Genomic DNA, 15,831 nt, shown 5'->3' on the forward strand with positions numbered 1-15,831 from the left:
TTCGAGTCGATACGCTTGATCATTTATAACCTGTACGATGCCGATTGAATTGGTAAGTCGTTTGGTTTAAACATTTTCACGTGCCTGAATATGTAATTACAACATGACAGCGATATTAATTGCATCAACGTCATTGAGTTATATACAGATGCATCGAAACTAAGGTCGAATAGAACGGTATACTCTGTTGTAAGTTTTTACTTTCAAGCGTTAGATGCTGGTCAATCGCGACTCGCAATATCTGTCGATGTCACGGTTGACAAATGCGGCCGAGTATCCAGGATAATATACGATGCAAGCAACAATACGTTTCAGTGGAATTATGCAATGATATTTCTATCTAATCGATGAATCATCTAGTACTTTTAGGTGGCGAATGTCATTTTCATGCGTCACCAGCTGCCAACACAATAATTAAATAGGGAATTGTTAACATTGTTGACATTCATAATGTACTCTACGTACATAGCATCACTATCAGCATTTTATTGCCACGTACTTGAAACGAATGCGATGTTATTACCATTTGACATACATCTACCTTATGCAAATTGAATGCCAAGAAAACGTTAATTATCGTAATGTGAAGCGTTCAGCGATGGATGCACGTTGAAAGGTATCTGCTTACGTGAATTTTCCTTATCCTTGTAATTTGTTAAATACGCGTAATTAGAACTTCCATATATTTGTTAATTACATTTTTTAATATCTTTCTAGAATATTCTTTACATACTCACGTGTACGTATATTGTGCGTATATGTATTGTACATAATATATCGATGCAAGTATAGGTAATAGAATATTTTACTTAATAAAGATCATGGCCGATAAGACGTCATTCCAATTATCTTTAATGACTAGTTGCAGCCGCTTTAGAACATTATTTAATCAAATTCGATAAATATCATTTTCCAGCCGGATGTAATGAAATTAAATGCTTTTTTCAAATTCATATATATCGTAACCTTTGGCTTCATCATTGAGTTAATGTACATGTAGATAAAAATTGTGTATGCAACTTCGTAATTGCAAGTAATTACAGTAACAATTTTTTTTATAAAAGATCCTTTAGAACTTTGTAGATACTTATACGCTTTAAACGTACATACGCGTTAAATAATACCATGTCGGCAATTAGTCTTACGTCTTTATTTATTTAATAGGTATCTACGTATAGCCTATTTTCCAGAAACTAGTTTTTCACTTTACATCGTTAAAATTTCGGATTACTGAAATGCAATGTTAATAAACAGTAAAAATATCTGTAAATAACTCTGTAACTCTGTTCTATAAATTAACATATATATACATATTAATTTATATAGAACATAATATATTATATAATATATACGTGGCAATATATAATATAATCTACATATATAACACAATATGTATATTATATATATTACAAAGAACGTTTTATAATAAATTGTAATGCCTACATTACATAAAGATAAAGAGAAATCAAATAAAATATCTTGCAAAATGCTTTTCGATGATAGTTTACGATACAATCTTTGATATCTGTTGTTGACACCTGATTAATCGATATAAATCCTGATTTATCCAAGCTACCTAAGTATATAGCTCTCCGAGTTGATTATCTGATCTCGTGAGGAATTTTCACTCTTAGCTTCGCGTTACATATACCTATTAGACGTGAAAATTTTAATAACGTTATCTTAAAACGAAATTTCGTTGTTCGCTGTAACTACTGTTACATCATTGCTATGTTAAATAAAATAGCATATATTAAAAAAACATCTAAATTGTTTGAAATTCGTAATGGTTTTTGGTTGTTATCCGTTCGTCTATGCCGCGGTTGTTCTTTAACTTTGATCCCTTTCGGTAATACTGCTCTCAGTAATGCTCATATATTGCTATACGGAGGGAACGTATCTGTCGGTATTTTGCGATCGTTAAGCCTGTAACGTATACGTTACGTGTATAGCCCTCTGCGTATATACGAAGCATCGCACTGCCTCGTAAAAAGTTAAACGTATTACACGTTCGCGCTGCGGCTCTGGCCACGTTGACATTTTGTGTATAAGCACGCAATATAATTAGCGGCCATAACCATAAATAAGATAATTTGCATGTATTTTGTATAATAAAGCTATTTTACGCCGTGGCACGAATCTCGTGCTTTATGACCAGGGTATAAAAGAAAAAGAAAAGGAAAAAAGAAACGAATATTGCCTCGAAATACGCAACTACTCGACGCGAAATCGAGAACGCAGCAAACGCGTTTCCATCGCTGCGGCCAACTACGGGTCTCCGGAATTTATAAATCCTAATTACTGACGGAGCAACGTTCGCTCTTCCGCTTTGGCTTCGTCACTCGTAACACGAACAGAATACACGACTCGAAGACGGCAACGCACAAGTTTCTTTGTTAGGAATATAAAAGGTATACACATTCAATAGTTTCAATAGAACTACGCTATCTTTTAAACCGTCTTTTCGAGGTTCTCCAACGAACGATCGCTCTTTTATTACCGTTGTTACTCTTCGAGCACTTGGATGTCTGTCTTAAATGCTACAGATACCGACGTTCGTTTCTTCTAGAAATGTGTAACATTCGTGGAAACCCTGTTAATTGTATTTATCGCGAGACGGTCGAAGCGTACGGGTAACCAACTTTCGTACCCTATCTTGGAAAAACTTAAGATGTCATCCATACAAATGGCCCCATTTCGAGAATCTTAGCGGTATCCAAGTCCTAACACAGCAATTGTAGTGGTTGCCTGGCTACGTGAGAATAACTGTAATGCACCGTACTAGCGAGGATACATAAATTTCAGTTGAATGGTGAAACTAGTAAGAAGCGTTGCTACGTCACTGCAGTCAGCAAAGCTAAGCAGTCAGCCAGTCAGGCTGGCTTCGGTGTACGGCTACGAACAGTTCCTCGTCTAGCATACAAATGAAGAATATAAACATGTCGTCATTATCTACCGGATTTATAATAAGGATACACCAAAGCTTGACGCGCAGGTGGTTTGCCAGTGGTTCCCAGTTTTTAATCTTTAACCTGCACGTGTTATTTACCCTTGTCCTCGATGTCGGCGCCTATGCGATTGTTCGAATCATTGGAATATATTTGAAACGGGTTCGAAGGAATGCATCAGATCGATAGAATCCTGTCACGGATCGATGATAATCATTGTAAAAAGGAGTATTGTTAAAAATTGTCTACTCGTATATATTTTCATTAACGAGATTTAGCTGTAAGATTTTATACTATTGTTAGATTTTATTTCGATATAGTCGTTAAATTGTAAGATTTCTTAGAAACAAGGAATCATAGGTTATGAACAGTCATGAACTTACTAAAATAAATTTTAAATACAAATGGAGACATTTATCGAGAAAACAGGTTTGCAAGTAATTTTCTGATCGTTCTTATCCTTCATTTATTTTCTACATTGATATACACGTTTGTCTGTGATGTATATACGTTTGCCTTCAAATGGATCACTTGTGATTTTCAAAATCATACTCGGGTTTCATTTTATAAATTTGTTAGTACCCTACGATATTCTTTGTTGTAACATGTCTAGTTGTTCTAAAATTATATATAGTTATATATGATCGTGCTTTTATTAAAAATATGAAAACAATTTATATCCATTATTCTTAGAGCCCGATGCAAGCGAGCGACTTTTATCCGCGCGATATCACTGCGATCACGTGTCTGTCTTCGTTGTTCTTAACTGGGAAAACAAAGAGTGACATACGATCGCAGCGATATCGCACGGACAAAAATCGCTCGTCTGCAGTTAGGGTGAAAGTCTTTGCAAGCAGTTCGTTTTTTCAGTCATCTTTTAAACTGAAGCATATTTTAAATAATTTTGTATATGTATATGTTTCCTTTCCATCGTTAAAATATCATGCGCTAATATTATATTCTAATTGTGCCTGCGTTACTAAAAGTTAAGTAAATCATAATTTCAAATTGCATCATGAGCTTTTACATATTTTTGTACTATTTTTTTAGTTTAGAGGATTCGTTGCAAGAAGTAAAATTTTAACCTGTCTCTATCTTAATTTTAATAATTACTACCTTACTCTATTAAATTTGACCTTCAATTTAAATTAAAGTTGACTTCTAAGCGTTATTTAAATCACTACCTAGTTTAACTTCTATAAATATTTTAATGTCTGAATCGTTATAATATTTTAGTAGACGATGTATCGCATATAGTTGTAATTTATGATTAAAGGAAAATACAGGGACAACGCATAAATGATAGAGTATTGTATAAATATAACGACATGTAGTTATTTCCTTGCAATGCTTTTACCTTGAGAAACTGAATGTATTTCAATAAATAAAATACAAAAATGTTATTCATACACACAAGCATAGCTAACTATACAGGGTGGTTAGTAACTGGTGGTATAAGCGGAAAAGGGGTGATTCTACGCGAAAAAAGAAGTCGAAAATATAGAATAAAGATTTTTTTTTTTCATTTTTCCATCGAGACAACGATCTACAGTGAGTTCTAACGAGACGCGATAAAGTGCACGCGTACCGAGCGAAAATTCAAAGTCAATTTTCTCGAAAACAAAGCCTCAAACGAAAAATTCTTATTCTATATTTTCGACTTCTTTTTTCGCGCAGAATCACCCCCTTTCCGCTTGTACCGCCAGTTACCAACCACCCTGTATATCGTGTTCTACAAAAATTGAGCTTTATGAAAAAGTTTTATTCCATTTAAAATTTATTTTAACAAATATGATTGTTTTCTGACCAGTCGTATCATTCATCTTGCTGTATCTTGTATATTTGTAATACACTGTCGTTGTAATTTGGTTAATAGTTTTAACAATTTAATATAATTATTATGATTATTTATGTAATTAACTATGTAGTCTTAACATTGGCTTTAAAAGAATAATATAAAAATACTGTTATCAGTCACTTATATTCAATTTTCAGGTAATTTAAGGTATTCGTATATAATAGGCCGATTGAAAATTTTGTTTGTCTGAAAATTTGCCGTAACATTGTTTAAGCAGAACTTTAAGATGATTCTAGTACATTTTTTGTCGACTCTTTCTTTTCGGAGTTTACAAAGTTATCTTCAGCTTTTCATAGATCAACCTATATCCTTTTTACGTTTATCTTCTAACAGATTTTGAGACGAAGTCGATAATTGTCGTTGTATTCTTATATTCTCCTGACAACTGAACAGAAAAGACACTAAAATAATAGCCTAGTTGAAAGAATTTTGTAGGATCTTTCCAACGAGAAGTATCGCCATTTGAATATCGTTTTAGATAAGGTAAGCCATATTTCACGTGAACCATTAATCGTCTATTTTAAAACTTATCAGTGATATATTAAAATTAAATATACAACTTGTGTTAACATGTTTTAACAATAACAATTATTATTGCTAGAATTACTCACGATAGTCGTTCTATCAATTTAAAGGAAAACATTCTATATTTTATCTATGTGTTGGTAACCAAACGAACTGAAAGTAATAAACTGTACTGAATGATAAAACTGCATGGTAATGTTTGTTATTTACAGACGACAATTCTTCTATTGCATATTAATTTTTAAAAGTAAATAATAGCAAAGCAATAATATCTCATATGTCAGCTCTAATAAGGCATAAGGTCGCCTTCAGTCTTTCTGTTTGTGCTTTGTAACTAAGTTACCTTGTAGTAAAAAAATGCTAGTGTTCATATACCATAATATTTGAGCGATAGTATAACCTGCACTATACTATAGAAATATATTACGTTCTGTAAATGATGTACTTCTTATTTTACATAAATACGTATTAACGAATATTACATGGTAGCAAGGACAATTAGAACAGGGCTTAAAACGTTTATAAAAGAAAAGGTAACATTTATGAAATTTAGATTTACATTGCATAAATTCAACTGAAAGTTAAAAAAATGAACGAGCGAACACATAGTGGAAAAAAATACTCGTAGTTTGTAAGGTCTTATTAAAGTGAATGACGTGAGAAACATGTAAGTCTGCGCGAAATGATGGTAGAATTTCGATAAACATCAACAAGGAAACAGCGGAAACATTGAAAATATCACGAAGATTTATTTTCTGTTATTGCTGCTAGAGTAATTAAGAAGATTGGAGGATAAATAAAATACTGAAACATCAGAAATATTGTAACATTAAATAAATATTAATACGAACATTTATCAGAGAAAACGTGCGATATACATAAATAATGAACTGTTTGCAAAAGAAGCAAATGCGTGAATTAATTATGAAAGTGGAAATTCAGTTCAACTTTCTTCTTTAAATTGGCTCTGATATCTTATTCAGAAAAAAATACATACGTATGTTCGTTAATGCTTCAAAATCAAGAAATCTTTTTCTCTATCATCTTCTTTAATAATCTTGACAGTAATACATAGCTCGTACATGTATTATGGATCACGATTATATGCCGTCAAACAGATTCATTGTTTCTTACATGAAGCTTAATTATGATTAAAGACGCTTGTTGCGATTGAACTTATTCAAAAACAAAATATGTATACGTGTAGAAATAACAGCCATAATAAATCTTATCTGAATCGGCGGATAATATTTATGTATAATACCTATCGCTTAATTCGCAAAGAAGCTTAGTCGACTGGAAAGGCAGATGCTTTAAAAAGAATAGTACGGCATGTAATCGTAATCTGAATCATCGAAGCGTTGGGTTGTTGCGTGTGACACACGCGGTAAAGCAGCAATTAGCCGGACGACGTCTCCATCAGCACTCAAGCCGATACCCGTTGCTTCATTAGGAGATAATGAAGCGTTTGAGTTAATAATTTCCTGTAAAGATCCGTAATTACTTCGTGATACCTTTTGAACGAGAGAGGTGCCTGTAACGATCCGAATGTTAATTGGGCTCACAATAAATATAATAAATGCGCAGGCGTCGTTAGCGTCGCGTCATTGAAAGCCAAGCTGTACCGTCGAGTCATTTCTTTCCAGCGAGGATTAAAACCGTCATGTGCCAAAAAGTTGAGCCTCGAGCAAGTTGACGTTCCTCGTCATCGTGGTATTTGTAAAATTTTACATATTAAAATATAATTATATTTAAGATCTATATATAAATATCTTTAGAAATACGTTTACACCCACGCAACAGGTTTATGCAACACGAATCACGAAATCGCTAACTATGTACTTTCTGCGTGTAAACATATGACGTGAATCATATTCACTGTCAGTTGGTCATAACGTTCTAAGACATAATGTAGTCAATGTTACGAGCGCATGTGTAGCAATGAAAGTTACATCGAAACGTTGAACATTGGCGAATATGCAATTTAAATGTTTGATTTATTTGAAAACCACTACTGTCATGAAGACGTCGAGTGTATTTCATACGCGATTATTCGTACAAAACAATTATTTTCTCAACGACAGTTAATACCATGCTGGCTGTTGCGATAACAAAATATGTCAAATGCATTACATCTTGAAATTTTCTATTTGAGGAAAAGGAATATGATCGATGAAGATCATATTTTACTATTATTAATTTAAAACATAATCATACAAACGTAAATTATCAAACTGGTGAAAAGTGGCCATATGTACAAGGTATATGTAACAAAGTATATATTATAATAAGAAAAAATAAAAATTCAATAAAGAAACTGAGGAAAGACTTAAAAATTGTTACTACACTCCACTTTAATCATTTCGAACGTTTGCTTTGCAAACGAAATTTGTAGGACATTACGTATCCTAATCGCTTAAATGTTTATTTAAACTTCCCTCTTCATCTTTGCATTTTATATTTATCACTGAAATTATTGTTCACGTGTTTTAATACATCGAACATAGTGTTGATCAATTTTCAAAAAATAACACTTTGTAACAAGAAACTCGAAGTAAACAAATTAATTAAATGAACTGACACTGTTTTGCAACATTCGTAATTATATCGTAATTATCGGGGTAACGATTATACAAACATTTTAAGATAAAAACACTTAACAGTAGAGTAACGCTGAAGTGTAAAACTAAATGGTTAAAGTACAATTACTTTTCATAGAAATCCTAAACGTAGACATGGCTGTTAAATAAATATAGCGGAAACCTTGGTAATTTTGATCGAATGAAATGAGAAAAAAGATGAAAAAGCTAGGCCGAGGCGAAGCATCCCATAGCTGACCGAGCTACGTGTTTGCGAGAGCATTATGAAAAAAAGAAATAGAAGGGGGAAGAAAAATAAGAGTGAGCGCGGGAGCTTCCCTTCGCAGATTTTTCGTGACAAGATAAGCCACGTCCTGTTTACTCTGGACTGCTGTGGCGTACGAAGATGCTCGTTAAGCCTTTTAGTGGCAGCGTATCGCGCGAGCACCCACAAAGTCGTATATCACACGGGGGTACCTCAGTTTGTACTGGTACCTAACTCGCCGCACGGAAACCCCTGCGAAGAAGACAACGATTCTACATTAAGTACTCCTAGCTCTATCACATTCTCAAACTTTTACCAACGATAGTCATCGAAACCACTAGCCGTTCACTTTCTTATCTCGATCCCTCGAGCAACAACATTTTTCATCTTTCATTAACAACCGACTAAAGTAAAACTCCAATAACATCGTTAAAATGCTATCTTAATTGCGCGAAGAATTTAACGCAATTTAACGATTTTTAAGAAAATAAAATATTTTGATCTTCATTTTATTAGGATATCTATTTTTTTATACAATTTACAGATAATTAACGTAAGAAATACGTTTCGATTCGTTGGTAAATTTTATGTAAAATTTATTTTATTAACCAGACTCGCCATTCGAATTTTGACGTAAAGATATGGCTTTGAATTTTTATCCGCGTAGAATGGTGTCGCAGCGATGGAAATCGTTCGATATAACATTTAAATTATAGTTAAATTTGTTACTTTAATACACCGAACTTCTGCAACGTTATGCCAAATAATACAATTCGAGGCAAAGTCACGCTTCTTCCGAAACTCCGAACGTTTCAAGCAGATCAAACGGCACGTAGAAAAAGCATGTCACAAGAATCTAAGGAAATTGAAAATTATTATTTGCAAGCGAAACAAAAGTACGGCTATCGGATGAATTAAGATCAGTTACAAGAGACGATGCATCCAGTACAAAAATTAGCAGGAGCAAGTGATTGAAAAGCTGAAATGTTAGTATTCGTGAAGATATCACGCAGAAAGCGTGATTGGACAAACGAGCAAGATAGGGAAAACCGAACGCGTTTTAACCGCGCAAAGACAACTAAGCCTAGATAAATGAGCGCAGCGCGCTAAAGCGGATTGCTTGTAGGCCCATTACGGGCTAAGATTTCACGATTACAACGCATTGTTGGTTGTCGTTAATATAAACAAAGAAGTATGCGACATTGGTCTCAGATTTGAGTGAAAATGGAGAAAAGTCAGTGAAGAGAGGGAGCAAAAGAAAGAGAAAGAAAGAGAGGGAGAGAGGAAGAGGGAGACAGGAGAGCGAAGAGGAAAGAATAAGAGAGTCGGAGAACAAGCAAGTATACTCTTCGAACCGTAAGATCCAGGATCCGATATACCCAGGTGAGGTGAGGTACGAAGCAATAACTGGTCATGTCGCCCAGTAATTCAGTAGCCAATTAGTTAGACGGCGGCGGGAGAGTCGGCGAAGATGTCTATCTGGTCTCGTACGAGGCGGCTGCGCCAGCGAGCTGTTGCAGCTTCCTGCACCATTGCACCTACACGACGATGCCGCGTACTTACACACATACTTGTACGAGCGGAGAAGCGCAACACGGGCAGAAGGAACACCATGGAGCATTGGTGAGGGGTCTTCGCGAAAGACAAGCGTGTACCTCCTGGAAACCGATTCAGCGGTGATTTCTGTTCTCCTCCAACTAAGCCCGATCCCGAAGATATATTGGCCGTAGTGAAACGCAAAATCTTTCGGGTCGTTGCACGAACTGTAGACGAGTTGAAAACTTTTCGATGAAGCCGCGCAGTTCGTTTCTTCCATAGCTTTTCCACCATGTTACACAAATATGTAATAATCATTTATAATCGGTGAAAATTCGTATTATTAGCTTTCCTCTTTAGGAAATTCAACCGATTCTTTTAAATAAAAGCATATATGTACAATAGTAGCTAATTCAAAAGTTTTATCATTGCTAAAAGATATATCTAATGGCATTGTTTCATAGGGAAAAAACGCTTCCTTTTCTTAACGCGAGCAATTTGCTTTTCTTTATTGACGATAATTTTCAACAAACTATCTTTCGTACCTATAACGTTGTTTACAAACTAAACGTTTGAAAAGCGTTGGAAAATTATTTGTCTTTGTCAGACGAAGGTGACGTGACAAATAATTCTTGGTCACCGTGTACAATATCGCGGTACACGAAACATGGTAACAATGAAAATTGTTAGAATTCTGTTTAATGTTTATATTTGTTAAAAATTTAATGTTTCGCTTTGCGTTGAGAAACTATTAATTAAACGCGATCAGTCTTTCAAAAATAGTTGAGCACCGGTACGCTTAAGTAAGCTATTGCCGACGAGTATTTGTTGATCGAGAAACGATTCGTTAATTCGCCGAAAGTCCGGTTGGTCGATTATTCGTGAAGCAATTGACAGCATTTTATCAAAAGTGGCGAAATAAATCAATGAAAGATTTTCGAAATGACCGCTCGGTTTGCCAAAGACGATGAAATCGATCTTTCCACGCGGCGGGTACCATTTAATGTTTCAGCGAAAGATACCGCAACGTCAAGTTACGAGGAATCGGCGATAAGTCTTCGAGTCGATACGGGGCACTGGTCTTTCCGAATTTAAGAAAGTGGATTTCAATTAGCTCGAAGACTTTGGAGGCGGCCGGCAGCCGATAAAATAACGAGGAGCCAAGCCCTTACACGAACACGTCCGAGAGAGGTAAACCCACACTTTCTTGGCTCGGGTGAATTATGCTCTCTCTGGACCGTAACTTACCCACACGGAGTTAATGCGTGCTTGTGCAATCTTGCCTGCCACGGTCCAGCCTACCTGGGCTAATGAGTAGGTGTTTGTTGGACATTCTGACACGTTTTACGACTCACCAGATTACTTCCCTCCTTCCCGTGGCCGATAGATAGAGCCGCCGGCTGTTGCGAGTGTGCCGCCAACAAAGATTGGAATAGGACACTTGATTTACTACGAACAAGCCGTACGATTTCATTCGAGGATACGCCCGGTATCGCCAGCTCGTTACTCTTTCGATCTTGTCAAGCCGAATCGGCTCGTCGATCTGCCGAAGGATTAAAAATTACGATTGATGCTGATTTAGTACCCCGATGCCTTCTGCATCGCGATTCACGAAAATCCCTATCGTATATATTTCCTATCGACAATACCGTCGCATTGATCTTTCTTTACGCATGCTCCGACGCGACTATCCCCGGAATGATGCATCTTATTTATCCGTTCGAATTTATATATATATATATATATATATATATATATATATATATATATATATATATATGTATGTATGTATATTTACCGGAATATGTTGAACATCGACCAACGAAATGTTACAAATAAGATTCTATCAATCTTTTTCGATCTTCCATGCACCTACCTACGAAATCTTTTCATCGTAACTACACATACTTGTAATCGCGACTACATAGTTGTAAAAGTATGTAATCGCAAATATTCCTACCACAATCTTACGCGTACATTTGTTCAGCTCTATGATCGCAATTAGACGATTTTCGTCTAGGTCGTTTACGCGTATCGTGATTCAGTTTGTTCAGTTCGTACGAAGGAACATAGCCGGAAATAAAGTCGGATAACTCGGTTGTACTTGAGTCAGGCAAAGAACGGGACATCGTACTGTCCGAGTGCCGACAAAAAGCTCACGTTGCCGTCCAGCCAGGTTATCTGATTTTTGGAACTCATCTAAATAATTCTAAATAGCCGAGCGCATCGTTCTTTTAGTATTTTCTTGTTATCAAGATGCTCGCTACGATTCCTCGAAGGAAGGTCGGCGCGTTAACGTCGGATGCGCTATTTCGGTTCGCGCCGCATCCGCTCGTAAAAGTCGCCCAAGGCGTGGGCATCCATCCTAATTAACAACCATGGAACCAGGTACGGGACCATCTGATACCACGCCGAGAGTATAATCCGCTCGTTACCAACACGAAACCCACACGAACAAGCACTCTTTACCGCAGTAAACCGTCTCTTCAGCTTCTCTTGCTGTTCGAATGCGATAGGCTTGGCGCCTTAGGCGGAGCCAGCAGCGAACGCGAATAGGCTCGCTGGAAACAAGATTTAGAATTCCGGAAATATGCCCTCTTTAACTCCTATCGATCATATCATCGGCCGTGCAGAATTTTCTTTTAAAAAAACAAAAATTCCAACTCTATTCCCTTTGTAACATATTTTGGATTTGTCGGTGAAATAAAATTTTCTACTTGGAAAATATTTCTTATATAGAAAACCTTAGTACTCTCTGATTATAAGTACGTATCAACGTAAATTAAAATTGTAGAGTTTCTGTCTTGAACTTTCAAATTCTAAACTACGATGTACGTATGTATATTTGTCTTTCGGAAATAACAAATTTCGGTATTTGTACAGTCATGTGCAATAAACGAAAATTTGAGCCGGTTAGATCAAGGATTACAAATTATGCATAAGTAGATAAACTAATAAATATGAGGTAAGTACCTACCATATTTTTTCATCACCAAGCCGGGATATATAAAAAAAGGACAGAACAAAAACTGTGCGATAGAGAGTATTTTTATTACAGTAATTAAAAATATAGCAACCATGTATTTGGGAGTCAAGTCATTTTTTTCTGTAGACACAACTTTCGTGTGAAATCTGTCATTGTTCTTAATTTGTTCATAGAATTCTGTATACTTTGCAGCTGTATTTGTTTTGTAAAATAATATAGCATCGAGATTGCTTTCTAGCATATACGATTGCGATCATATGTTATACTATTTATCACTGAACATAGTCTTTCAATTGAAACTAATGTAGTAGGTAAACAATAAAGCCAATAATTTTTTGCAAATTGTGCAAGTAAAATATTTTGCCGGAGAAATCTTTAAATAATTCAACTCCCTTTTCTTCGTTCGTGGCATTTCTCATTTTCTCATTGTCACTCGTAAAATTTCTTAGTAAGCACTATTTCCTTAAAAAGACTGTCAGAGTTTATTATCAAATTACTATATTTGGAATTTCCACAAAGTTTTCAACTACAGCCAAATTTATTTTGCTACATGTCAATATTTGTGATTCAATTTTGACAGAATTATCTTCCCAAAGTCTTAGAATAAAATTCACAAACTTATTGATCTTATACCAGCTTTCCCCATTTTTAATATCGTGTCGTTAAATAAACGTAGCTAATCAAACACAAATTGTAAATGAAGTTTCCCGGAAGAATCCTCAAAGATATTTTTGATAAAAAATGGGAGCTTTTCTTGGGAAGCAAAATAACTTTCTAATCCATCAATTATTCTTGGAATTTCAAAACATTTTTATATTCAACGTCCATAAAATCGCAAAGTTATGTAACACGTACTACATAAATATAAATGACTTGTAAACTTTTATGAAAAAACTTTTATATATGGTAATTAAATATAAATTATATGTTAATAAATACATTCACAGTATTTTCAATGTAGTTATGTACGATATACGTATAACTGAATCCTGTTCTAACTGTATTTCGTCCACGTACACAATTCCTTTGATCGAAAAAATACATTCTTGGCTTTTCCTTTCACACTTTTAAAATTGGTAAGACAATCGTTCTTACAGAAACCCGTTGTTTTCGTAGCGACTTTATAAATACTTTTACTTAATAATTCCAATGTCTTTTCTGCGACGGATGTAAAGTCGAACCATTTTTACTATTTTCTTCCTCCGCAAAAAATAGTGCCCTAGTACGAAAGTATTTTTATACCCGCTTTTGTTGGAAGCATTCATTGTAGGTAATGTACACGAAATTAAATTTATTCAATTCTTCTTGAAGTTTTCCTTTTCTATCGCAATAATGTTTACTACACGTAATTGCTTCGCATTCTGTTCTCGCCAACGCGTTTTTAGGCTCAGCAAAAAGTTAATATTACCTTACAAGTATAATCTGACGTAGACGTAAATTATAAATTGCCGTAAAGTATGCAGATATCGTTCTTTTTTTCGCTACAATAGCAAGATCTTTTTTTATCACATTTTCAAAAAATATTCAAGATAGAACGCTGCAACTTCTAATACTGATTATACATACATGCTTTGTAGTTTCTAGTTCTACTAGAACATTCATCATAATCTACTGAAAGCTCTGACCTGCATTGAATATGCAGGCACTACACGGTTATCGCCTCTTTATTCTAACCGATATTTGTTTTTCAATTCATTTGAAAACGTACACTTTGTTCAAGTATTTTTAGCTATATATAAAGAGTTTAATAAAAATATTGAATTAAGAAAATCATTTGAAGCCTTGGGTCACTTTTCGAACTGCTAACTTTACGGCACTAATATGCATATATACACACCTAGTAATATAAAATGACCGATATAAAATGTAGAACAAAGGCATGACAAATACGCCACACACGATACGTATAATAGTCCACAGTCCGTAGGTTCTTATTTTGTCGTTTACCTCTTACGTCTTAGGCTTCAATCCGGCAATGTTCGTGCGAATGTAATTCTTTTCACATCCATTTTTATAGCCCATAATTTGCAGGTTATACGTGTAAATAATGATCAGCTGTCACGGTATTTATTTCTTTATGGGATACGTGAATGGTCAATTAAAAACATGAATGTTAGATATGAAAAAATCTGAAAAGCACATTTTTTCTTTCCATTCATTCAAGTTCACGTGAATTCTATTTTCTCACTTATATCATATGAGAATACAAATATGACGTTCCATTTAAAAAATGCAAGGTGTTCTTCAAATAGACTCGAAAATTTTGAATGAAAAATTTTTCATTTAAATCGCCCTAATTTACGTAAAAAGCAATTAATGAAACGTGCTTACATCTTTTTCGTATCATCTATCGTTCGGTAGTTATTTCAAACGGCAGAAATTTATAGACACCCTGTATATGTAGCATTATGTACAATTTATATACCAAGCAAACTGTATTTAATGAAAATATATATTACTCGGAACTTATACAACATATTACAAACGTATTCCATCGCAATAAAGTCTTTGATTGTGACCTCGGGTTCGGCCAATTACGAAATTGAGGCCGGGAATTGTCCAACTTGTTGCATTATAGGATTGTCATCCATCTAGCTGTGGACTCTTTTATATATGTACGTACATATATATCTTACAGGTAATAATTGAAGAATATCATAAGGAATCGACTCTTCATTCTCTAACTTTATACAAGGTTTATACAAACTTAAAAAATATCATTTTACAAAAAAAGTTCTTTTCTTCATATATTATCAATATTTGTTATAATAAACTCTCTCATTGAATATTAAACCAACAAATAAATATCTCTTTTACGTCCTTATACCTAATAAACACTACAGTAGAGTCTTGGTTATCCCTGTTTAGTCGAATTTTCAAGGTTCATTGAACTTTAGCGTAACCTCATTTCTTTCGAAATTTTAACACGGAGAATACAAAAGTGCAAACAGTCAGGTATTGTGAAAGCGTTAATGAAACCTTTAATCGACTAAATAATTAATTGAACTTGAATACATGTATAATATTACGTTATTGAAATGTTTTCTATGGTTTTATTACACGATTTATGAACATTAATCGAACTTTTTGTATTATCCGAATTTTCGATTATCTTCTTCTTACGTCAAAAAAGG

The sequence above is a fragment of the Bombus vosnesenskii genome, unplaced genomic scaffold (genome assembly GCF_011952255.1).
Source record: "Bombus vosnesenskii isolate JDL3184/JDL3185 unplaced genomic scaffold, Bvos_JDL3184-5_v1.1 scf7180000014105, whole genome shotgun sequence".
In the NCBI taxonomy this organism is placed as follows: domain Eukaryota; kingdom Metazoa; phylum Arthropoda; class Insecta; order Hymenoptera; family Apidae; genus Bombus; species Bombus vosnesenskii.